The following is a 26,044-nucleotide window of genomic DNA, read 5'->3' as shown; positions in this document are numbered from 1 at the left end:
TTGCACGTATGACGATAAATCAAAAGTCGACGTGTTTATACGTGCAGATGTACTTATATGTGCAGTCGGCTTAGTCAGGGAAATAGCAGATAGGAGAGTAAGTTGAAAATCAAAAATCGAAATTAAAAATATTTTTAGTTTTCAAATCAAAATATTGAAGCATTATTCATTTAATGTCTACTTTTTTCTCTTTTTCTATTTGTTTCAGTATATTTATTATTATTTTATTTTGTGTTCTTTTACTTCATATATATTATCTTACAATCTTTATTTTTACTTTGATTTATTTTTAATATGCACCTCTTCTACAATCTTTTAAACTATAATTATAATCCTACCGTTTTTCTTTATATGCTTACTGTTATTTTTAGGCACAAAAATATAATGTATACACTTTTATTACCCACGCACAGGCTGCGCCTTAGTGGGTTCCCTTTCTTATTATTATAAAACTGTAATGTTAAGTGTATGAATTGGGAAAAAATAAAGGAATTAAAAAAAAAATCAACTTTTGCAAAAAATATCAATCTTACCTGCCACCACACAATTAAATATCTTCTTAACACAAACACACAACTTCCATCACCCCAAATAATTTGAATTGGCTGTTCAAAAGATTTGTAATGTGGTTGACTGAAAACAAACAGACATTCGAAATATTCTAAATAACTAACACTACATATTATCGACGCACTTCATGTCATTTTTAACGTAATTATATAAAGTTACAAAAAAATAAAATACATAGTTTACTGGTTCTTTGTTATGTTCATTTTCGCGTACTAACTATATTTATATCTTTTATATTTCTACGTGTATTTTTATATTTCGAAGAAACTTTATGCGTAAATTGAATTAAATAATACAACATAAGTTTTTGAACATATTATTATTATTTTATTTTTTATTGTACAACAGAACATTCATTCCAGTTACAGTACAATTTTACATCATATCAGCATTTGGGTAAGTGACTCTTGGTGTTTTAGGTCATTTAGAGAACAGTCACTTACATCCAAATTCTTTGCAAGTTCGTTTGACAGCACCACTCCCCTCATCATGCTGTGCTTTGCCAGGACGTCAGTTTTGCCTTTTCATACCTTACTTTTTATCGACTTCTTTTGAAAGACAAATTTTGAAAGACATAATAGCTACACTTGCTTTCCGCCTAGTTTTCAGACTCACAGGATTAGTTTCCTACAGTAAGTCGATATGGTGCACGAACCTAGGATAGGTTCCATGCGTCCGCATATAAACATACCTGAGGATTTTTTTCTGGATTCGCTCTATCATATCAGTGTACTTCTGATGGTACGGTGCCCAAACATCGCTCGCATACTCCAGCTGGCTTCTCAGTATGCCATCGAACAATGCTAACATAGCATATTGGTTATTGAACTGCTTGCATGTCCTAATGACGAACCCAAGAAGTTTGTAGCAAAACTGAGTGAGCTGCGATATATGGTCAGAGAATTTCAGTTCGGGATCAAAGACGACACCGAGATTCTTCACGGAATTTACACGTGATAGTGTTTCGCCCTTTATCTTATAATCGTAAAGTAAGGCTAGTAAAGAAAACTGTGTAGTAAAAAAAATCACAATAAAATAAACGCCCTGAAAATTAAACTAAGACGTTTGGAATGAACTATTCCTCGCAGAAGGGGTTTTGGCTCGGCTTTATGGTATCAGAATTCCCCACCTGGAAAAGGAGTGTTTCTCCGTTTCAATGAGAAAGAAAAGCCAATTAATAAAGAATAAAATCAAGCGTTTTCCAGTAACAATGGAACCTTGAAATTCATCACCTGAAAGCCTTTCCTCATCCGATAAACCACCCTTCTTTCTTATCTGGCCGCATTGTTTTTAATTCCTACCCTTAATAAAAGAAAACAATGGTAAGGAACGGTAACCCCGATTCATTGCGGCTAGGGCTGTTGGCTCTTGGTCCAGTACAGGCATAGATAGGAGACGGAGGAGGACAGGGACGGTTTGGCCTAAGATTTCCACAATTGGACCGAAAACACTATTATTACAGTTGCAGTGACATAATATTAGATAATTGACAATTTGTATGTATCTCATATAACTTCTACTGCTAAAAAGGCTGGGAAAATGTTGGGTTTTATAGTAAGGATTCCAATAATTTAAAAAATATTCACACATTATAAATTCTATTAACATTTCTCTCTCATTAGAAGTATTCTAGAAAATAACTGTACTATATGGTTACCTGTCTTTAATAATCATATTAATATACATATAAAAGGTTATTTTACCAACGCAAATTTTGGACGTGTATCAATTTTAGACTTGAAGTTCGTTTAGAATGAATATATTATGAGTTCTTATTACTTTAAATTTTATAATAATTACAATATTTAGAATAAAAATTTGTTTTTAATACCAATTTACTGTACATATTTTCAGTAGTAACCTTCATTAGGGTTTTATAAAAACATATTAAATCAATAACAATTACTTTCATTGAAATTGTCGAAGTTAAGTGACAGACGAAAATTTTTTGATCACAGATAAATTGGATAGCCCCAATGAATTAGTGTTCCTACCATTAGATCAAGGTTCCATAGGATGTATTATTGTGAAAATTATACTACGGTTTCAGGCTAGAATTCTGTTATAAATGGAATATGCACCATTGGTAACTTTTTGCTAGGTTAGTGGATGTTTAGAGGCAATTTGTTCAATAGAGGCAAATTCAATTTTACCTCTATTGAGGCAAATTAAAATTAAAATACATGAAAAGCTGTACTAACTAAACATTTTAACGAGGTCACTGCATAACAGGTTGTTTTGTTTTGTTTCTTCTTCATTTATTTCACTAACTTTATACTATTTTTTTTGTTTTGTTTACTCACATTATCATTTTTTTCTTCTTATATATTTTACTATGAATGTTAAAAACTCAGGTATATAAATGACACTTGTGCCGTTAAATCTAAATATAAATATATCATTTTGGTTAGTTGTACTTAATCAACACAGATGAAACTAGTGTTCTAAGATGCTTTTGGTGGTGGTTTGTTCTATTTGGTTTACATTGTCACATTCGAAAGTCATTCATTATGAGAGTTGTACTCTACCGCTCTTTCCTAAGTGGCAAAAATAAAAATATTTCGTAAGAGCGTCTATTTATTAATGGTTTAATTCTGCTGAAGGGTCTTTGATTTATTATTAATAGATTTTTACTGCTTTTGGGGAAGTTAAATATAATTATTTAAAAGTGGTGCGGTTTGATTGCCAGTCCAGCCCTGATGGAAGGGAGTAGGGAGGGTTGTTGGGTGGTTGCTTTCTTCTTGTTGTTCTCGTCGGCGCTGGAAGAGAATTAAGAAGAAAAGCTGGTAAGAAAGAAGTAAGACTTGTGGAATTAGAAGCAGTGGCGGCGTTTTCTATTCACCGTAGAGATTTACACACGCACAGTTAGTTTAAAGCTGCAATGTGTATTTGGATATTTTTTTAAGTGCTATGTGAAAATTTCGCTTAAAAAGTCTTCACAAGTTACTCGCATTAAAAGGAAACTCATTGTTTCAAAACTTTGACAATTAATAATAAAAAGGAAGATAATAAAAAAAATAACAATAAAATATGACACAGAAAGAGATAGAAAATAAAAATGCTAACTAGGCACAAGAATCCCAACTGCTCCCGACCGTCTGGAGCCAGTGAGACTGGCATCCCCAATTGAAGTATGTTGCGGGGCTGAAGGTAGTGGAGAGGGGAAGGAGGTGAGGAAGAGAAAGGTGGGGGTAATACACACAAACACAAATAGTCACCAAATAGGTTAAATTCATTTCAAGCAATGTTTCAATTTTGAAAGGTGGTCTTACACAAGGGCGATACTGAGAATATCTTCCACTCTGGAACGTGCCGCAAGTATGCTATATATCACTTTAAATGAATAAGTCTAAGTTCTACGTAACTTCACCTTACTGAGAAAGGAGTTCGATCCTCTCTTTGTTCTAGGAAAACTTGTAATTCGGTAAGATCGCGATGACCCAATCAACATAAAGTAGCATGACGCAAGATTTTTGTACTCACAAGGTTTGATTATTCTTTTGTATGTCCAGTGGGGCCCGCACTTTACTTAATGTTCGATAGTGAATAATCACAGGTCACTTTACAAACATGAATTAATACACCCACAACCGGCGCTTCCTTGTTGCAAATAATTATGTTTATCGGCGGTAACTCTCGGTGGATTAAGAAGAGTAGGTCCTCAGTACTTTCCAAATACTTCGCATTAGACTGCGTTTCTTAATTAAGGCGGTATCTACGGGGTTTTCCAATAAGAGGTGTTATTTTGATATTCAATCGTAAAAGATCAATTTTTTCGTTGCTTGTGTGGCGCGTAGCGCCGTCTCGTTCAAAGTAAACGTTGTTCAGATCAATACCATCCAATTTCGGCCATAAAAATGATTAATCATCTCAATCCATTCACCGTAACTGTTGTTCCATTATTATTTAAAAAAAGTAAGGTCCAATGACTCCGCCGGACCATAAACCGCACCAAACAGTCATACGTTGAGGAAAGAGAGGCTTTTCAACAATAACTCTTGGGTTTTCCGAGGCCTAGATGCGACAATTTTGCTTGTTGACGAAGCAACCGAGGTGGAAATGGGCCTCATCATTCAAGATGAATTCACTCAAGTGAATTTCAATAATTTCAGTGCGTTGTTGAAGCTTGTATCGTTCCATTTTTATTAATGGCGTAGTTTCTACTTGTCAAATGTCAAAAAATGACAGCTTCAAAAGTAACATCTACTGAAATAGCGGGCTATTCAAAATAAGACCTCTTATTGGAAAACCCTGTATATTCACGAGTAGAGGCGACTTCGTGCACATAATTTGTACATTTTTTGTATATGAAAAAATGAAGCAGAAACATAAACGAAACAAAAAAACTGCTATTCTGTGAACTCATTAAAATATGCTCTGCTAAAATGTTTGATTATCGCAGCTGCTTTGTACTTCAACAGAGGCATATTTAATTATATTCTAACATAGACTTAGAGTTAACAATGGTGTGTAATCAATTTAAACCAGAATCGTAGCCTAAAACTGTAGTATAATTTTCACAATAATACCTATAATGGTAGGAACAAAAAGGAAGTAAATGGTCCTAGAAATTGATACAATTTTCCGATTATTCAAAGACGAAATCCTCACGTAACGCCTCTGTAAGGGAGGCTGTGATTTAAGGGGGTTGTACAGGGAGAATTAACAATAAACCGCCAAATAGGCTCTAACACCGTCTTTTATAACACCACCACCTTCCACTGTTCATGAGGTTCTACAGATCTACTGTTCCTTTTCTGCAACCTCAGAAGCCAATTGCTAAAATTCAACCGGCAACGTGAGGAAGTGATTTAGTAATTTTCTGACGAAGCATTAAAAAAAGTTGATAGTAATTATTTTTTAAAATTAAAATTTATTCGGATGCATGCAAAGTCATTGATGAATGGAGCAAAAAAGCATTTAACACTAATTAACTTACTCATAATATTTTAATCAAAATAAATTAAAGTTAAGTTAACTAACCTACTTAACCTGGAATAATGGTGGGCGGTACATTGAGGTGTGAAGAACACGTAAAAAGGGGATATAGTAGTGCTATTAAAAGCTCCGTCTTTTGTATTATTATTATTTACTGGATAGTTTCTAAGATATCACCTCAGGGGCGCTTTAGCCGAGTCCGGAATTTACAGCTGAGAAGTGACCTTACTGTCGATGTTGTAAATGAATGTGCCCCAATGTCCCAACGCAGTCAGTGGAATAAATCAACATGTCGTTATAATTATGGGAATGTTTCGAGGATAAAGAAAATGGCTCATCTAGTTCCAAAAACTATTTGAAAAACGTTTCAACAATTAACGCATTTAAAACTCTGTGAAAATAAAAGTAAAAATTAAAATTTAATTAATTTTTAAATACAAATTAATGTTTAATATTTTTTTATAATGATAAATCGACTGATTAATTAATAAAACTGAGATTGTAGAAATTAGATCGCTAAGGCGTATTTAAAAAAATAAAATTGCTCAACTTCTCGCAACCGTCTGGAGCCAGTGAGATTATGGCATCCCCAGTTGTGAGGCTGAAAATAGTGGGGAGGGGAAGGAGATGAGGAAGAGGAAGGTACCTGGCTATTCAGAACTTTTCGCCAAAGACGGCTAAAGCCATTTCAAGCAACATTTCAATATTGAATGGTGGTCTTACACCAGGGTGGTATATTGCCCTGGTAGTATCGCGATACTGAGAGAATCTTCAACTCTGAAACGTGCTGCAAGCATACTAGATATGTTACTTTAAATCGTATGTTCTCAATAAAATGATTATACACCAAAAGGGTTATTAGGTATTACAATTTTGTGATAAAAGTATAAAAAGGTCACAAGGCAGTTAGACCATTTTGTCACATGTGTCAAAAGATAGTTGCTGAACTGTCTGTAAGTGATGTTGAAAATGTCGATAATCAATGCAGAATCCTTAAGCAGTTGAGTCGCTCTGTTGATTGGCGCGAATGTATTCACATATTCACATGGTAGGAAAATTTGGGGACGCTTAAAGAAGACATGGCACGATCAAGTGAACCAGATATTTGAGTCGGAATAACATGAGACTATGTATGAAAATGAATAAAGCAAGAAGCGTGTGCCAAGACCGAGTTGTTTGGCGGTGCGTCTTCTCTATGTACCCCTGTGGAAAAAAAACGGGATGGTTGCTTAGTTTTAGTTAAGTGAATTTGTGTTTGACCACATCGAGAATTGAAGCGTTTCTTTGAATGGCTTTAGCTATGTTTAGTGATATCCTCTTCAGATCTACTAGATTATTACAAACCTTTCTCTTTTCCTATCCCCACTAGCTTCAGTCAAATAGTTTAGACAAGTATTAAATATAAGATAGACTTATTACCGTCATATTGAAACACTTCCATTTAAGGTATTGCTTGAAATGGTCTTAACCTTGTTTAGATACCAGATCTCAATAGCCAGGATTTTCCCAACTGTATTATTTCCCTTTTATGTTCACTACACTAACTTGGATTCATACGTTCGTCACTCCTTGACACATTGACTCCTAGATTTCCACCATCCCCTCATACCATTTTCCTTCCCAGAACTTCTTTTCTTTTAAAGACCCTTCGCACAGCACTCCCAAAGATGATATAGGCCCTGGGAATTTTTTTCCCTCAGGGCTTTGATAACATCGTAAAATACATCGACAATTCAAAAATATCAACACAATGTCACCGCCAACCAAACAACCCTGACTTCCGACCCAACCTTTGGGAAATCAAACGCATACATCAACCGGCGGTAACCATAGGCCTTAGGCCGCCCCGTATTTCCGCTTCCGGTACCTTTACACACCGGAACTGCGGCCATCTTAACAACTTCTGTATGTTGAAACAACCGAAGTATTTATTACACGGCTGGACGACTCAAAGAACCCACTTTACATTTTTGTCAAACTAATTTGCATAAGTAAAGGTAGATATTAATTTTTTTTATGTTTCGATTTGATCAGTGTAGTTTTTTGAATATTTTTAAGTATGGCTTTGGTCATAATTCTGTTCAAAGTAAAAAATACATAATAATAACTGGTTCGCATTTTGATAAAATACCACGCATAAATTGTCTTTTTTTTAAAGTTTTGATATCATTTTTAAGTGGGTTAGTAAAAATAGTTGCTTCTTTTATTGAATGTCAAATGAATACAACATTCACAGAACTTGAATATCAACTTTAAAATTTGATGAATTGTTCAAATTTTGTGAAACAACCCGTACTAAGTTTAATGATCGGTATGTACAAAATAGTCTGTTCCGATGTAGAAGAGTGCAAAATCTTGAATTTTTACCGAGAAAGATCTCCTGTTTTATCTGAATATTCTATTAACAACAAGGCATTAGAAAGAGTCACAGAAATGAGAGATCTTGGCACCATTTAAGATGAAAAACTAAACGTTCCTAATCACATCTACCAAATGGCGAACAAAGGTACGAAACACTAGGCTTCACATTAAGAACGAACAATAAATTTAATTACGTACAAGCATTGATGTACTATACTAGATAAGCCCTGTCTAGTTAAATTCATTTTTAAAATAACGCCAAGTAGCGTACGTCACAAATATGGAGATGAACTTAACAACCCAACTCTGTTTAAACTCCTTGTACAAGCGTTCAAACTCGTAAGCGAAACCACGGAGAATTTGTTGTCAGAGGTGTTGTAATATGGACATAATTCAAATTTAAATATTTGGAACTCGGTTATTTTTGTGATTGAAAAAATGAACTTGCCCAGCATAGCTGAGAAGCAAAATAGACCAACAAAAGGTAAAACGCAATGCACAGTGCCCATTTCGCATTGCGACATAATGCGTGGGCCTTTTCATAAATGTGCATGTGAACCAAACCAAAATTGTGTTGGGGTTATTTTTAAATGAATATGCCGTGTCTAGTCTAATTTAGTCTCAGTTAAACGTGTATATTATTAGTCAGAAGCCTAATCGAATAACAGCAGTTTGGACTCCCTCTTACAAAATTCATATTAATAACATTCAGAGAATACCAAAAAATTCTTCGTTTCATAAATTTTAAATTAAATATCCCGCTAGAATATATACATAATCATTTCAAATTAATCACTCAAAATTCATACGTAAGAAGACCAACGCAAAATGAATAATAGAACTTCCTTATTTAAATAATAAACTCTAAATTAAATTATACCTAGCTCTCTAATTAAAAATTTAGGCGTATTAGATCTATCAAAAAATTTATATATAAAGATGCAAAAGTCGGTCATTTTGAATACATGTAGGATAACAAAAGATTTTTTAAATATTTATGTTGAGGGATCAGTAGGATTTATAGGCCCTGTTAGAAGTTCTACCGAGCCGAACCCTCTGATATGAAAATATCTGGAGACGGTGAATTTTTTTTTCCCATTTGATATCTGGTGATTTGACGTGTTGTTGTTCTTGTATTGTTTTGTATTTATTTTACTTATATAATGCACTTACATAGTGTTGATTGACTAGCTGATCATTTGTGGAAAAGTGAGTGGAAGGGTTAAGTTTTTCCTTTGGGGAAGACTTAACCCGGACAACTAAATCGGAAGTTTAAATTTTAAAAAAATAAGTTCTACCGAGCCGAACCCTCTGATATGAAAATATCTGGAGACGGTGAATTATTTTCCCATTTGATCTCTGGTGATTTGACGTGTTGTTCTTGTATTGTTTTGTATTTATTTTGCTTATATAATGCACTTACATAATGTTGATTGACTAGATGATCATTTGTGGAAAAGTGAGTGGAAGGGTTAAGTTTTTCCTTTGGGGAAGACTTAACCCGGACAACTAAATCGGAAGTTTAAAAAAAAAAAAAAATTGTTGAATAAACTTAAACATACCCACTAGAACAACGAGACACAATACTCGTAATATTCCAACGAAGTGTTCAGAAGCGCAACTACATTGCTTATTCTCCGATACAGAGGTTTCACACTATGTGATATAAATACTTAGTTCATTTATTTATTTATTTGAGGAAAATAAACAGTCTTAGTAATATTATATACATAAGAGGATAACAAAAAACAGACCAATTATTAATGTTCACAGATAGATATTCAGAAACATAAAAATAACCTGTAAACTAGAATATTTAATAAAAATAGAAAAAAAAACAGAATAAAGCAGCAAATAAGAAAAATAATAATACGAATGTAAATTCATCAAACGATAAACCTATAATATGCCTACAATAAACAGCAATAAAATAAATGCGATTATAACTATACTTAAATAGACTTGGGTTGGAAAGGGAAAGGGGAGGAGAGGGATAAGGAAAATTTGCCACGCAAGTAATATTAAAATATTAGGTACAATCAATTTAACAGTCGTGAATATGAGTTAGAATGTGATACAATGAAATTCTGTAGTGATAGTAACTAGCAGTGAATATGTCAGCATGAGTGTTTATTTTTGCAAATTTATTATTATAGTAGTTAGATGTCCTTTGCATAAATTCATTTTGATTGGAATTGGTATTGCATCTATTAATGTAGAAAAGGGTATTTTGTCTGCTGTATCGAATTGGCGCATGGAAATTTATTTTGTTCAGCAACTCCGGGCAGTCAACTTTGGAGTTAATAATTTTATACAAGAGCATCTGATCAGCGATATATATTATATTGATATGTTTGATGTTGCCTTGGTGAATTTTGTGGATTATAATAAAAACCTATTCTAACCCTATTCTTGAACCTTTGTTTACCTATCTGATCATTGTACCTTTATATAAAAAAAATTGTATTTTTATTTCATGTACATTTCTTCTATTTGTTCTAAATTATGAAACATGTCAAAATTATACCACTTATGTTATAACCTTACGGGTGTAAAATGAGTACTGTAAATAAGATAAATAAATAAATAATTGAATAGTGTATTTTTTTTTAAATTTCCGATTTTATTGTCCGGGTTAAATCTTCCCCATAGGAAAAACTAAACCCTTCCACACACTTTTCCACAAATGATAATTCAATCAATCAACATTATGTAAGTGCATTATGTAAGCAAAATAAATACAAAACAATACAAGAACAACACGTCAACTCACCAGAGATCAAATGGGAAAATAATTCACCGACTCCAGATATTTTCATATCAGAGGGTTCGGCTCGGTAGAACTTCTAACAGGGCCTATAAATCCTACTGATCCCTCAACATAAATATTTAAAAAATCTTTTGTTATCCTACATGTATTCAAAATGCCCGACTTTTGCATCTTTATATATACATTTTTGGATAGATCTAATAGGCCTATATTTTTAATGAGAAAGCTAGGTATAATGCCAGTAGCCGAAATAAGAATGGTCATATTTTTAATAGTATAAATAATTTAATAGTTTTATTAAAAACCCTGAAAAAGTGAGCGTTGCTCATGAAACACGTTGGTAATAAACAATAAAAGTGGTTAAAACGAAGTATTTTATTAATTTTTAATATTTTTATAGTCTGAGAATGCCAAATTCTTTTTATTTCATTTCCTAAATCTTTGTATGTTCTTATTTTTTCATTAACAGATTTCTGAATATTAAAAGAATTTGGAATAGCGACATCAATAATATAAGTTATTTTTTTTAATATTGTAATGTAAAACTATATCGGGTCTATTATGACTAATCGTTCGGTCTGTTAGTATAGTTTTATCATAATATACTTTATAAAATTCGTTTTCTAAAAATGAATTTAGTTCGTATTCATAATATGGTACTATATTACGGCAGTCAATCAAGTTATGTTTAATTACCAAATTTTGGTGAATTATTTTTAAAACTTGATTGTGCCTAAATGTATACTCGGACGGTGCTAATATAGAACATCCCGTTATAATATGTTCTATAGTTTCCGGAAAAACCAAAAATTTTCTACCCAAATCATCAATTTGATTTGTATCTTTGATTATATGCTTCCTATAATTTTTAGTATTAATGACTCTATCCTGAATGGCAAGCATTCTATTTCTGCGCTCAACTCTCCAATACTCAACCATTTGTTTGACGAAAATTTGTCAACATACGTTTGGTTGAGATAATTGAAGTGCTTCGCGTGTAAAATTTTATTTGACCAGGAATCTAATAATTCCTGGTTGGGATTTATAAAAATGTTGGCATTCTCATCGTATAAATTTAAAGGTGTAATATTTCTATCTGTCTTGCAAATTATTTTGTGCATTTCTGAGCCATGAGCTTTCCTATGGAAAAATCTACCTGATTATTTATTTATTTATTTGTTAAGACATACACAGTACAATAAGATACAGTTAGACATTTTTAGTTATTACATAGTTGTAGTACCTATTACGTATGTCCATAAAATATCATTACGTAATTTCGCCTGAGATTGTTATAAAAGGAAGGAAGTGTGTGGATAGATAATAATAAATGAATTGAAAACAAGAATTATAATAAGCTCACGAATTGTAATTGACTGTTAATACATAGGAGTTTTGAAAAATGATGTGAAAATATTTTTGAAATATATCATGCTAAGAAATTTAATAACTTAGTTTTGTATGTTAGAAAGGAATCATGAAAGATGTCTAAATGTAGTAATTTTTCGTAATGGGTGTATGTTGTGATTGCGCGAATAATTACTGAGTTGTTGGCTGCATTGGTATTATGTTTCAAAGAAGTTATTTTGACAATACCTCTACTTCCTAAATTTCTAGGTAAATTAACTCGTTCTATAGCTGAATTTGGATAATGGCAATTAAATTTTGTTATCGTAGTTCTAATTAATCTTTCTAAATTATCTAAATCTGTATTAGACCATTTAATTGTGCCAAATGAGTACGTTAATGGAGGTATTGCCCAAGTATTTATTGCTTTCACTAAATTTTTAGCAGATAGATTGCATTTTAAAATTTTCCTGATCCTTGTTTGAAATTTAATCCTACTATCATTTTTGATACTAGTATGGTCTAAACTATTTGATTGTGGGTATCCTAAATACTTATAAACTTCATCCCTTTTCATACTAGTAATTTGGAAATTTCTAAATATTCTCTCGTCCCCATCTACAATTTCGCCTGTTTCTATATGGATCGTTCTACATTTATCTAAACCAATTAATTATGTAGTAAGTAACATTATTATTTTTACTAAATATGTAACTCTTATCAAGATATCTACCATCTTATTTAAATGTTTTTCTCTTTTCTAGACAAGTTATGATTGTCGAAACATCCCCTTCCAAACAAACATGTGAATCGGGGGCTGTCAAGTTCACTTGGGTGTTTATTTAGAAATCACTCATTCTGTATTCATGGAATAGTTTGAAGACTACTTCAACTAAGAGGGCAAAGGAAAAAAAAGATTTAAAGGAAGGTTTTGCTGAGGGTTGAGTTTTCCATACGTTAACTTAAAAACATGAATTTGTCATGAGAATATCTTTTTCTAAATCATCATGCATTAACACATAGATTTAAAAAAAAAATTTAAACACACATTTTTAGATATATTTCGTTAGTAATCCAAATTGGTAGGTAGGTACTCTCAGAATCGCCCTGATGAAGATAACATTCAGAGTCGAAACGTTGCTTGATATGGCGTTATCCATGTTTGTAGTAGTCTCAATAGCTTCAGGTCTCCTGAGTCTCTTGAAGTTTTCACATTGCTATTTAAAAATAATCAATGATTCTTGCTAATTTCGAATAATTTTATTGAAAATAGATTACTACACTAAAACTTTAAAATTAAATGATTTTGAAAGGTTATGTGTTATCATAATCATCGCTGCCATGGTTGCCTGGATGGAGTCCCCTCTGATGGCCCTCTGGAGACGGGAGATGTGCAAATATCCCCCATAAACGGCTGTTCACGCTCATTTTGTGCCTATCGGAATTCCGCTAAATTCCGCTTTTTTGTGCCTATCGGAATCGCCATGTTATTACCAACCTTATTATTATTTCTATTACTTATTATGTATATTATTTCAAATATGGAATGTATTGCATTGCACTACCCCTGCATACATTCTGGAATAAATTCTTATTATTATTATTATTATTATTTTTATTAAAATTAAGTTCCTAAAAGTTTCCTGTTCTGAGTTATTTGAGTTGTATGTTTAATTTAAGTAATTTAGAAAGGCATCAATCTTAAATCCTCATCCTTATATAGTTTTGTTTGAGTTTTCTGATCTTATAACGAAATATTTTTTTTTTAAAGTCGTTTTGATAACGTTAAATGTTTGATTAGTAAATTCAATATTAACATAATTTTATAACTTCGCCTGGAGCATGGTGGTTAGTTATAGAATTTATTTTTCATATGCTGCACAAATTAAAATATTTAATTCTTTCAAAGGTTGAAAAAGGTAAATCAATATTTCTAACTCTTTGCAAACGATATTTTTTTATTGACTGAGCCTAGCCTTTTAGTCCTTTTTTAACTCGTTCGTTTTGAGTTTCGACTGTCTGTAAATTTTCTTTGCAAATTTTCAGAGTAACAATAAAAAAATATTTTATCAAATGTGAAATTGTCGTATTTATTTGGAAGCCTGAAGAAGGTTTAAAAAATAATTACCATTTTTGGTCAAATCGTATGATTCATTATATGAAAAAATACTATAAATATATGATTATTGAGTAGGACAGTATTTAAGTACCCACTTATAAATCTTATGATTTAGGTGGAAATTTTGGATTTAATTTATTAAATATGAGAAAATTAGAAGCGTATTTTTTTAACGTGATGTCTACTGTTTACATAACTTTTAGTTATTGTGAAAATGAAAAAGTAAGTTGAAAGTTATTGCTATGGTTTATAGTTTCATGACACAAGAGTTTATCATAAGCAGTTATTTTTTTGATACATACACAGCGGTAACCGGATAGAACAAACAATTCATAGAACAAAACATGACCAAGTTAGTTTAGATTAGGTTAGGTTATCTTTCTTCTTATTAATAAACTTTCTTAAATGTTCTGTTTTATCACGGAACCATTAAAAACAGATCCTTTGCTTGGTAGTTATGATAAAAGTTATTTAATTATTTAGTTTAAAAATTTCAATTGAAAAACCAGCTCATTTATTTTTTCCAGGAAAACTTTAAGGGTGCACAAAGTGTGAGTTCCTCTCCAACTGCCCTTGGGGTCTGAAGGCCGCCGGGACCTTTGTAGGTCCTCCCTTTCACCACCTTCCGCAGCGTGGGTCTGGTAACGTCCCGAGGGCCTGGGGTGGCAGTGCGTGAGGAGAAAGCTAAGAGACCCGAAACGAGTACCCCGTTAAATAAAACTTAATAGAAATCAGTTTTGTTCATTTTACTAAAGTTTTAAATGGGAGGCTGAGCAAGAAAACCAAACGAAATATAACCAAACCTAACCTAAACTAATTCAATTTAATTTTTCTCTTTATATTAAGAATTTGCTCACTGTTAAATAAAATGATAAGAACCAATTATATTACCTAACTAACCATCACGCCATTTCACCGTACTGGTATGCAGATAAATTGGAAAACACACGACATTGTATTGGCATATATTTCTTTCTTTTTGTTTGCATTGATGCACCGTCTCATAATTACCCTTCTGTTAACCTGTACAGTCTGTATAATCCGTTGCAAGTAATTGAGTCATTTGATCTTGCCATGTATTCCTCGGGCATATCTGGCTTCTTCATCCATTCATAATATATTCTTCAAAAAACCCCTTTCTCATACAATCCCTTTTAAATGCTCATTTCTTCTAAAGACCAGTTGTTTTAGAAAAATTGAACAATTCATCAAATTTCAAAGTTGATTTTCAAGTTCTGTGAAGGTTCTATTCAAGTTCTGTTATTGTTTCATTTTTGGGAAACAACTGGCCAATAAAGATACAATAATAGAACATGAAAATCAACTTCGAAAATTGACGAATTGTTCAAATTCAATAATTGTGCTTTAAGCATTTGGACACAGTTTGCCTAAATTACTTCAAAGTGTACAATGTTGTTTCTACACTTCTCAATATCAAAATCAATTTAACAGTTCTACTGTTATTGTCTGTCAAAGTGTTAGCAATTCAAGCCACGGTCCACCAAAGAAACTCGTAGGGACTGGTACGAGTAGAAACTTACGACTACCTTTGGGCGGGTGATTCTCGAATCACTATTTCTTATCCCATATTAAATTATTATTTTATTAATTCGAAAGTCCTGTTGTAACGGGACCATTTGGCATTTTATCTGTCTGTAAATTTGTTTATTGCGTTTCAGTTCCGGTTCAAGATGGTGGCCTTGTTGAATACTTCCTTTTTATCCCGAAAGAGTTCGCACAACCGTGGTTCCTACTACGAGATGTCAATTCCGAATTAGCAATATTATGGTATCCACACACCTACCTAAAGAAAGTTAGAAAAACTAATTGTCATTGATAATGGCATTCATTGGCATTTGGAGAGTGATATTCTTCGGACAAATTGTATAATTCCTTATTTGAAATTAGAAAAAATAATGTAAAATATTCATGGATTATAATTGAGTAGATAGGTATTTAATAACCTCCTTGGGAATTTTATGATTTTAGGTAAAATTCTGGTTTTGAAGACTAGAAACATTCATTTGTGGACGTTTTCACATAACTACTACAAAGTTCTTAAATTATTATCTTTATTATGAAGAAATCTTCCGAACAGGCCTTCCATTGATATGCTTGGTATAACTATAAGTGACCAGCTCAGGTACGGGGGCTCCATCGAAGCCAGAGTAAAGCTGGCCTCTCAGAAGCTGGGCGTACTGTACAGGGCCCGCAGATAATTTAATAGTACACAACTGCTGACCATGTACAAATCGCAAGTGCGCCCTACTCTCGAATTTGGTAGCCATCCGGAGCCCCAAAATACCTGAAAAAAACCCCTGACTCGGCAGCGGTGCGTAGTCGGGATACACGCCAAACGCGCGCCGAACATTTGTACACGGTTGACATTTGTCACATGAGAACGGGTCGCTTCTACGATTCGTTCTTAGGTTCAACAGCTCGGCTGTGGAACGAACTGCCGGCCTTTGTGTTTCCTCCCTCCTACAACTTGGGACTCTTCAAGACCCATGTTCACTCCTTCCTCTCAACAAAAAGACTCTCCACACAGCATCCCCAAAGGTGACATAGGCCCTGAGGGAAATTATTTTCTTCAGGGCCTCCTGTGTAGAGTTAATATAAAAAAAAAATATAAAAAATTATTTCTTCAAATTTTTGCAAAGTCACTTTGTGGCACCATTTTATTAATAAAATAATTAAAAACATTAAATATTAAATCAAATAAAACACTTTGTTTATTAACCACGATTTTTTTATTATTACATCTACCGGTTTCGCTACGGTCGAACTTCATCAGGATGTGAAATATAACTAAAAACTAAGACAGAGGTCATGCATATTTATAAGAAAGCAGAGGGAGACAGAATATAACACATTATAAAAGTGGGCGGAGTCAAATATTACATAGGCACAGTGAATCAAAGATATATAATAACAAAGTACAAAAAAGCAATTTTACATGAATTATACATATAATAATACATTTTAAAGACATAAGAAAAAACATAAACATATTATTAAGGAGTGGAATGGATTGTGGGAAACAAGTTAAATATAGGACTATAAAATGTGTTTTTTTGATTAGATAAGTTAATTTGTGTATTTAATAAATGGTCTGACAAGTAACTGTTTATAGATTTCCTGATTTCTAGTGATTCTAAATTGTCTAACCTAATGCCTATACTATTTTTATGTAAGAGGCTAGTACCTGTTATTTTATTAAATCTATGGTCTGTTGATATTAAATGGTTGGCGAGTTCCGAAAAACCTTTACCATTTAAACACCGTACATGTTCCTTCACTCTGGTGTTTACATTGCGCGATGTTTTACCTATGTAAAAGGCGGGACAATCACTACAGTTGAGTTTATAAATACCCGAATGGCTTAGTATGTCATCATTGTCCTTAGTATTAATCAAAAATTTTCCTAGTGTATTGTTTGTATAAAAGGCAGGTTTAATATCTAAAGGAAGGTTCTTAACGCTTTTATTTGAAAAATTATTTATAAATAAAATCCTACGCCAATGGTAAATAGGGGTGTTGATATTAATTGACGGAATACTGCTATATAGAAATTTGTTTGTGGAAATATGTTTTTGTTTTTTATTAAGAATTTTATTAATTAAGGCCGAATCATAGCCATTATTTGATGCTATTTGTTTTATTATTGCTAACTCATTTGTGAAATTATTGGTAGATAAAGGGACGGAAATTAACCTATGGATCATTGAATGGAACGCTGCATGTTTATGGGAGATGGGATGATTGGAAGTATTGTGGATAGTTATGTCAGTGTAGGTCGGTTTTCGGTATATGTTAAATTCAATTCTATTATTTATCAGAGTGAGCGTGAGGTCTAGAAAATTTAGAGAAGCATTGACACCTACTTCTAGGGTAAACTGAATTTGGGTATGGAAAGAATTTAAAAGCTGGAGGAAGATATTTAACTGTCGATCCGTACCTGTCCAAATACAAAATATGTCATCAACATATCTTTTCCATATTAGCACATTTTTTAGACAAAAGTCGTGGTTAATAAACAAAGTGTTTTATTTGATTTAATATATAATGTCTAACCACAAAGTGATTGCTTCCTATGAAAAAATAATTAAAAACACTTTATTTTTACCACAATAATCTTTATTTTTAAAAAATCAACATGTTTCCAGAATGTTCTCTCCATCATTATATTAAATGTAATAAAACTATTTAAAACTATTCTTGATAATTTAGTTTTAGTACATTTAATGTCCTGATGAAGAGAACATCGTTCTCGAAACATGTTGATTTTTTTAAAATAAAGAATATCGTGGTAAAAACAAAGTGTTTTTAATTATTTCATTTATTTCTTACCTTTATAAATCGTTTATCTTTATTTTTAAACTTCCGATTTAGTTGTCCGGGTTAAGTCTTCCCCAAAGGAAAAACTTAACCCTTCCACTCACTTTTCCACAAATGATAATTCAATCAATCAACATTATGTAAGTGCATTATGTAAGCAAAATAAATACAAAACAATACAAGAACAACACGTCAACTCACCAGAGATCAAATGGGAAAATAATTCACCGACTCCAGATATTTTCATATCAGAGGGTTCGGCTCGGTAGAACTTCTAACAGGGCCTATAAATCCTACTGATCCCTCAACATAAATATTTAAAAAATCTTTTGTTATCCTACATGTATTCAAAATGACCGACTTTTGCATCTTTATATATAATTTTTTTGATAGATCTAATACGCCTAAATTTTTAATTAGAGAGCTAGGTATAATGCCAGTAGCCGAAATAACGAATGGTAATATTTTTATAGTCTGAGAATGCCAAATTCTTTTTATTTCATTTCCTAAATCTGTGTATTTTCTTATTTTTTCACTAACAGATTTTTGAATATTACAGGAATTTGGAATAGCGACATCAATGATATAAGTTATTTTTTTAATTTTGTCATGTAAAACTATATCGGGTCTATTATGACTAATCGCTCGGTCTGTTAGTATAGTTTTATCATAATATATTTTATAAAATTCGTTTTCTAAAAATGAATTTGGTTCGTATTCATAATATGGTACTACATTACGGCAGTCAATCAAGTTATGTTTAATTACCAAATTTTGGTGAATTATTTTTAAAACTTGATTGTGCCTAAATGTATACTCGGACGGTGCTAATATAGAACATCCCGATATAATATGTTCTATAGTTTCCGGAAAAGCCAAACATTTTCTACACAAATCATCAATTTGATTTGTATCTTTGATTATATGCTTTCTATAATTTTTAGTATTAATGACTCTATCCTGAATGGCAAGCATAAATCCTTCTATTTCTGCGCTCAACTCTCCAATACTCAACCATTTGTTTGACGAAATTTTGTCAACATACGTTTGGTTGAGATAATTGAAGTGTTTTGCGTGTAAAATTTTATTTGACCAGTAATCTAATAATTCCTGGTTGGGATTTATAAAAATGTTGGCATTCTCATCGTATAAATTTAAAGGTGTAATATTTCTATCTGCCTTGCAAATTATTTTGTGCATTTCTGAGCTATGAGCTTTCCTATGGAAAAAAGTTCTTAGCATTTCTACCTGATTATGTTTCAAAGAAGTTATTTTGACTATACCTCTACCTCCTAAATTTCTAGGTAAATTAACTCGTTCTATAGCTGAATTTGGATGATGGCAATTAAACTTTGTTAGCGTAGTTCTAATTAATCTTTCTAAGTTATCTAAATCTGTATTAGACCATTTAATTATGTCAAATGAGTACGTTAATAGAGGTATTGCCCAAGTATTTATTGCTTTTACTAAATTTTTAGCAGATAGATTGCATTTTAAAATTTTCCTGATCCTAGTTTGAAATTTAATCCTAATATCATTTTTTATACTACTATGGTCTAATCTATTTGATTGTGGGTATCCTAAATACTTATAAACCTCATCCCTTTTCATACTAGTAATTTGGAAATTTCTAAATATACTCTCGTCCCCATCTACAATTTTGCCTTTCTCTATATGGATCGTTCTACATTTATCTAAACCAAAAGTCATTTTGATATCATCTGAAAAGTTTTTAACTACCTCGATCATTTTCTCTAAATTTTGTTCAGAATTCGAAAATAATTTTATGTCATCCATATATAATAAATGCGAAATTGTACTACTCTCCCTTGTATTACCCTTAAATTTTATTCCAAACTTGCTTTTAATTAACATTTTAGATAGAGGATTCAATGCTAAACAAAACCAAAGAGGACTCAATGAGTCTCCTTGAAAAATTCCTCTTTTAATTGAAATGCCCGGTATTACTATTTTCTTACCTTTTAAATTGATAAGTAAATTGGTATTCGTTTATCTTTATTATTTGCTTGTCTTTATTATTCGTTTATCTTTATAATTTTTTTTATCTTTAGTTTTTGTTTATCCTTTTGATTTATTTATCATTATTATTTTTTTACCTTTATTTCTCAATCTTCAATTATTATTCGGAATTCGGCAAATGTTCGCTGCTAAAACTCGTTCGTTCGTTCTCGGAGAGCGGATACGATTTCTAATGCTCGACTTTAGAGAATAGGACACAGACTGACCAGTCCATTAGGAATTCATCGCAGCCTCCGACAATTCTTCTAATACAATAGCCAAGAGGACAAAGGACTGATTCGGTTAGTAGTTAATATACTGTAAGACGTGCGATAAGCTTCTGATTGAAAAATAATTATTAACAGTTATAAATCCTTTTCACTAAGCTTTATAATTATTTTTTCTTTTGATCCCTATTTTTCTAAACCCATGCCTATCCGTTTATTATAAATTTATTATTTTTAATAATACTACTCACGCAATTTCTTTCGCCAGGATCTAGGCCTGTTTTGTGGTATTATAAATTATGTAAAATTAAAAAGCAAAAGTTAAAAAAAAAATTATCGATGTTACGTAACCTAGAAGAAGAAAGATGAATCTTCGTTTTCAGATCTACTCACCACTCTATATAGTAGAGTTATGTGATATTGATTTCTTTCAAAATAGCGGTCTTATAATATGCATACTTTTGGGTGCATTTTTTTCCTCCGCTGCATCTGACTAGGAAATTCCTGTGTCGAGATGAGCAGCCTTACAATTATATTTAATAAAATAAGTAAAGTATATACTATATACATAGATGGATTATATTGAATATGGGGTTCTTAGGTGATTTACACATGGGTAATTCAAAATAACCACTCTCAGCAAGTTTGGAATTTTTTACCATTTTCTTGAATAGATTTAACGAAACTATAGTTTTTTTTATATATTTTCAATGAGCATATTATAAAGCATCGGAGCTTTATAAAAAAAACTCCCTTGTCCAAAGGATGTTCTGGTATACACCTGCTGATACATTAAAGAAGTACCCAATCTAGTGTTGCGCACTTCTTGTGATCTTTTGGCAGTAGAAATGTTGTTGAGAAATTTATAGAGAGCCTGTTTAATGTACAATTGCCTTATTAACATAATTTTACTTTCGCAATATAAAAACTGCGACGGTAAAAAACAAAATTTGAAATGTCTATTTTAATCATTCAGTTAAATTTTAGTTTTGTTTTTTTTTATGATTTATGTATGTTGTTTTTTTAAAGTTTTTTATATTTATATTTCTTTATTTAACATCGTAATATAGCCTACATACTACTGCCTTGATTCGGGCAAGAGCCTAATATGATGGTCGAGGTAAGAATAACGAGGTAATAAATTCTAATGTGAAATAATTATGATATATAAAAAAAATTAAACCAGAAAAAATGGCACAATTTAAATTAACTAAGTATTATTTTTAATTTTTCCTGACTATTATTACCACTTATGTCAGTTTATGACAATTTTACACTTTTGTCAAAACGCGCATCGACCTAAAATTTGTTTTTCGTGTCTTTAAGATGTTTGTTCTATTAGTTGACAAATATTTTATACATTCAATGTTAATTTTGTGCAAATTTCACATTGCAGATTTGGCCTTTCCGTCTTTTTAAATAATTTTAACGATTTATCATTGCTTTTATGGTTTGCAGTATTTATTCGACAATGTTATCACAATATTCATTTAAAGGTGATAATTTCAGACTGGGAATTCCTTTAGAATCAATAGATAATGTTTTTTTAATACATTAATCGAAATTATTTGAAGTTAGGTGACACAATTTTTTTTTGATATAATATTTTTCAACAATATTGTAAATTATCATTTGGATAGAACTGATATATGAATACCGATTCACGTTCATGTTCCTACCATTAGATCAAGGTTTCCTAGTATGGATAATTGTGACAATTGTACTATGGTTTCAGGATAAAATTCTGTTATAAATAGATTAGACACCACTGGTAACTCTGGCAAGCTGATATCTTTAATATGCCTCTATTGAAGTAAAAATGTATACTAATTAAACATTTTAGTAGTGCATATTTTAGTGAGGTCTCTGCATAATAGGTCTTTTGTTTTTGTTTCTTTTTCATTTCTTTTTAAGTTTCTACTAATGTATATTCATTTTCTTTTGTCTTGTTTACTTATAAAAATTTATATATACATCTTTTATTTCTTGTTTTCATACTACGCCATGACTATCAATAACTATATTGAATGTAAATGGCAATTGTTTCGTTCATTCTAGAGAAAAAAAGTCCCGTTTTTAGTATTCTTTTCAGAACATACAATTGGTCCATAGCAACAATAATAGTAGTGCTATCAATAGAAATCTCCTTTGGTACTTTCAACAGTCCCCCTTTTATTTATATTGAAACCTCTGCCCCCGGATGCGAGGGGGTAGGTGGCAGGGGGTGGAGGTGTAGAGGGTGGGGAAAGGATAGGGGTAGGGACAGTAAATCTAGCCTTCCGGCGGTAATGCCCGCCAGCCAAGAGCCGGCCCTAGGTTCCGATTTAGTCCGAGACGAATAGTTGTATAACATGCCACGATATACGATACCTACAATGTACTGGTACATGTACAAACCTGCGCGTTAATGTAGGAATGTACTTGTACATATTTACAAAAATTATAACATTCATTTATTTACTATAAGCATTTAAAAACAATGAATTCTTGAAAACGCATATCGTTCTTGCTTTACATGTAAATATAATAGTTATACCTTTTGAATGAGCCAATGATCACAATTCAAATATTTTCATGTCGATAAAATATATAAAACAGGTACAAATTATCAAGCATGATAAGAAACTGACATGATAACAAGCATGAGAAGAGGCGAATAGGGCCGTTATGCTAATTATTAGTTTTATCTTGTTAATTAATCATTTCCAAGAGTGGAAAGATTTGCTTCCTAGTGAACATTTGATAATTTCGCAAAGAGATTGGCTTTGCTGTTAAATTATTGTTTCCACAAAGAGATTGGCTTTGCTTTTAAATTATTGTTTTCACAAAGAGATTGTCTTTGCTGTTAAATTATTGTTTCCACAGAGAGATTGGCTTTGCTGTTAAATTATTGTTTCCACAAAGAGGTTGGCTTTGCTGTTAAATTATTGTTTCCACAAAGAGATTGTCTTTGCTGTTAAATTATTGTTTCCACAGAGAGATTGGCTTTGCTGTTAAATTATTGTTTCCATAAAGAGATTAGCTTTGCTGTTAAATTATTGTTTCCACAAAGAGATTGTCTTTGCTGTTAAATTATTGATTCCACAAAGAGATTGTCTTTGCTGTTAAATTATTGTTTCCACATTAAACTCAAGAAGTTACGCATGAGCAATGAAATTATTATTAATAGAGCGATTTCTGTTCAAAATTCTGCTGGAAATTCCAAAATCCTGTGGATAATTATGGATATTTATGGATATTTACGATTTTTTATCGATATTTACTTACATTTATGGATATTGATGAATACTTATGGATATTTATTTATTTACTTATACGCCTAAAAAGGCTTGTACATGAAAGTGATACATGATGCAGTGTATCACTTTCATGTACAAGCCAATAGGAGTATATCTGTATTTTTTGGGAAATTATAACAGTATATAGATGTAATCCATTATAAAGTGGAATCCATTATAAAATAGATGGATATTTACGGACATTTATGGATATTGATGACTACTGATGCATATTTATGGATATTCATGGATATTTACGGGCATTAATGAATATTGATGAATAATCATGCATATTTGTAAATATTCATGGATATTTACGGACATTTATGGATATTGATGACTACTGATGCATATTTGTGGATATTCATGGATATTTACGGACATTTATAGATAGCGGATATTCACGAATATTGATGAATAATTATAAATTCTTATGGATATTTATGAACAATTATGAATATTTATGGAAAAGCAGCTTCAGAGGCCGTGAGAGAAGAGACTAGGCTAGCAATGGATTGAGGTATGTGGAGTACCCGGGGACATGGACGCCTGGAGACACCTCGTCAAAGTCCCTGACCAACTAGGCCAAGGGAAAGAAAATGAAGATCAATTTCAAAGATCTGAACTTTTTCGCTCTGTATCTCATCAACTACCAGTCTTTCTTTATAGTATTTAAGTCAAAGGAAGTTGCACTGTTTGCCAGTTATTTGTATGATGTGTTGTACTCGATTAGACAATCAATAACACAATCTAATAAGAAGCAGTGAGATAGAGAGATTAGAACTGCAAGTATGCATTTGAATGAGACGGACTATACGATACTAGCCCATGTGGATTATTATATTAAGTGCGCGGCATTGACTTGAAGGCATTGTTTACAGTCAACAATTGATTACCGATAATTTACGACAACACGGTACGGAACGGACCAAGGTTTGTACAGGGTGATCAGGAAACAACTACTGGGTAGAACTATTAAAAAGTAAAAACAATTTATCGTATGGAGTAAGTTTCTTCACACATATGTAAGTATTGTGGTGTTATGCATAATTATCTGTGGGTCTATCCCTTTTTTTTTCCTTTTTGAACAATCTTACACGGACAAAAATTACTGGTGTTGAGTATCGATAATTTACTAAGAATCTTTTCAAATTATTTGTAATCCGGTTAAAAAGTGGTTTGCAGACCCCTAACGAATGAATTGATAGGTGTATTAATAAATTTTTAGTAAAATACGAAGTATTATCAGACGTAGGAGCTCGTTTTCATAAAAATCATAATATTTCAGAATTTCTTCATTGTATATTATCAAGAAAGGTGCAGGTGCATGAACACGTAAACACCGATATTTTAGGAATTTACTAAAAGATTTTCAGGAAACTGCCTGTAATCCCGTTGTTAACCGAATCGCCAATAATTTGAAGAAATTTTCAATAAATTAGCAATATTCATTTTTCTCCGTGTATTCTGTTATTTTTTTTGGTGCTACGTACAAAATTTATAAATATATATTTGCATATATACCCTTTTTAACGTTATCTCCATACAAAATGCCATGACGAATATAATCTCACAAGTTCTATGTCACCTTTAGGGATGCTGTGTGGGAAAGAATCTGAGGGTCAGTGTGTACAGGAGTGAGGGACGTATGAATCAAACCCTCCCTCATTTAGTCACCCTAAGAACCACTTGGGGTGACCGATGACAGAGGTGTTGGTTGTCCAATAAATCGTATCCATACTCATACCATGAAGAAATATTCTATTTGTGTAACATTCAGACGTAATAACTCATCACTATCACAATTCAAATTTTCATGTTTGGATGAGGACCCATTGCTTCGATAAGGCGCCTCAGATGTTCTTGTCCGGTGCTACTTAGGCAGCCTCACTGTATTTCAGGCCCAGCCTCTCCTCAGCTAAGTCTGGAATGACCAACGTCTTCCTCCAGGATTTGCCGATAATACGAAGTTCATATGTAAGCAAATACCTATCAAGAATAAGTTCATTTAGCACGTTAGCCTTAATGATATATTTCTTCTATCTGGTCCCCTGACATTAAAATCTACCCCGATTCC

Source organism: Hesperophylax consimilis, chromosome 21 (genome assembly GCF_061612785.1).
Source record: "Hesperophylax consimilis isolate HC1 chromosome 21, BYU_Hcon_1.0, whole genome shotgun sequence".
Lineage (NCBI taxonomy): Eukaryota > Metazoa > Arthropoda > Insecta > Trichoptera > Limnephilidae > Hesperophylax > Hesperophylax consimilis.
Note: the sequence above shows the minus strand (reverse complement) of the source record.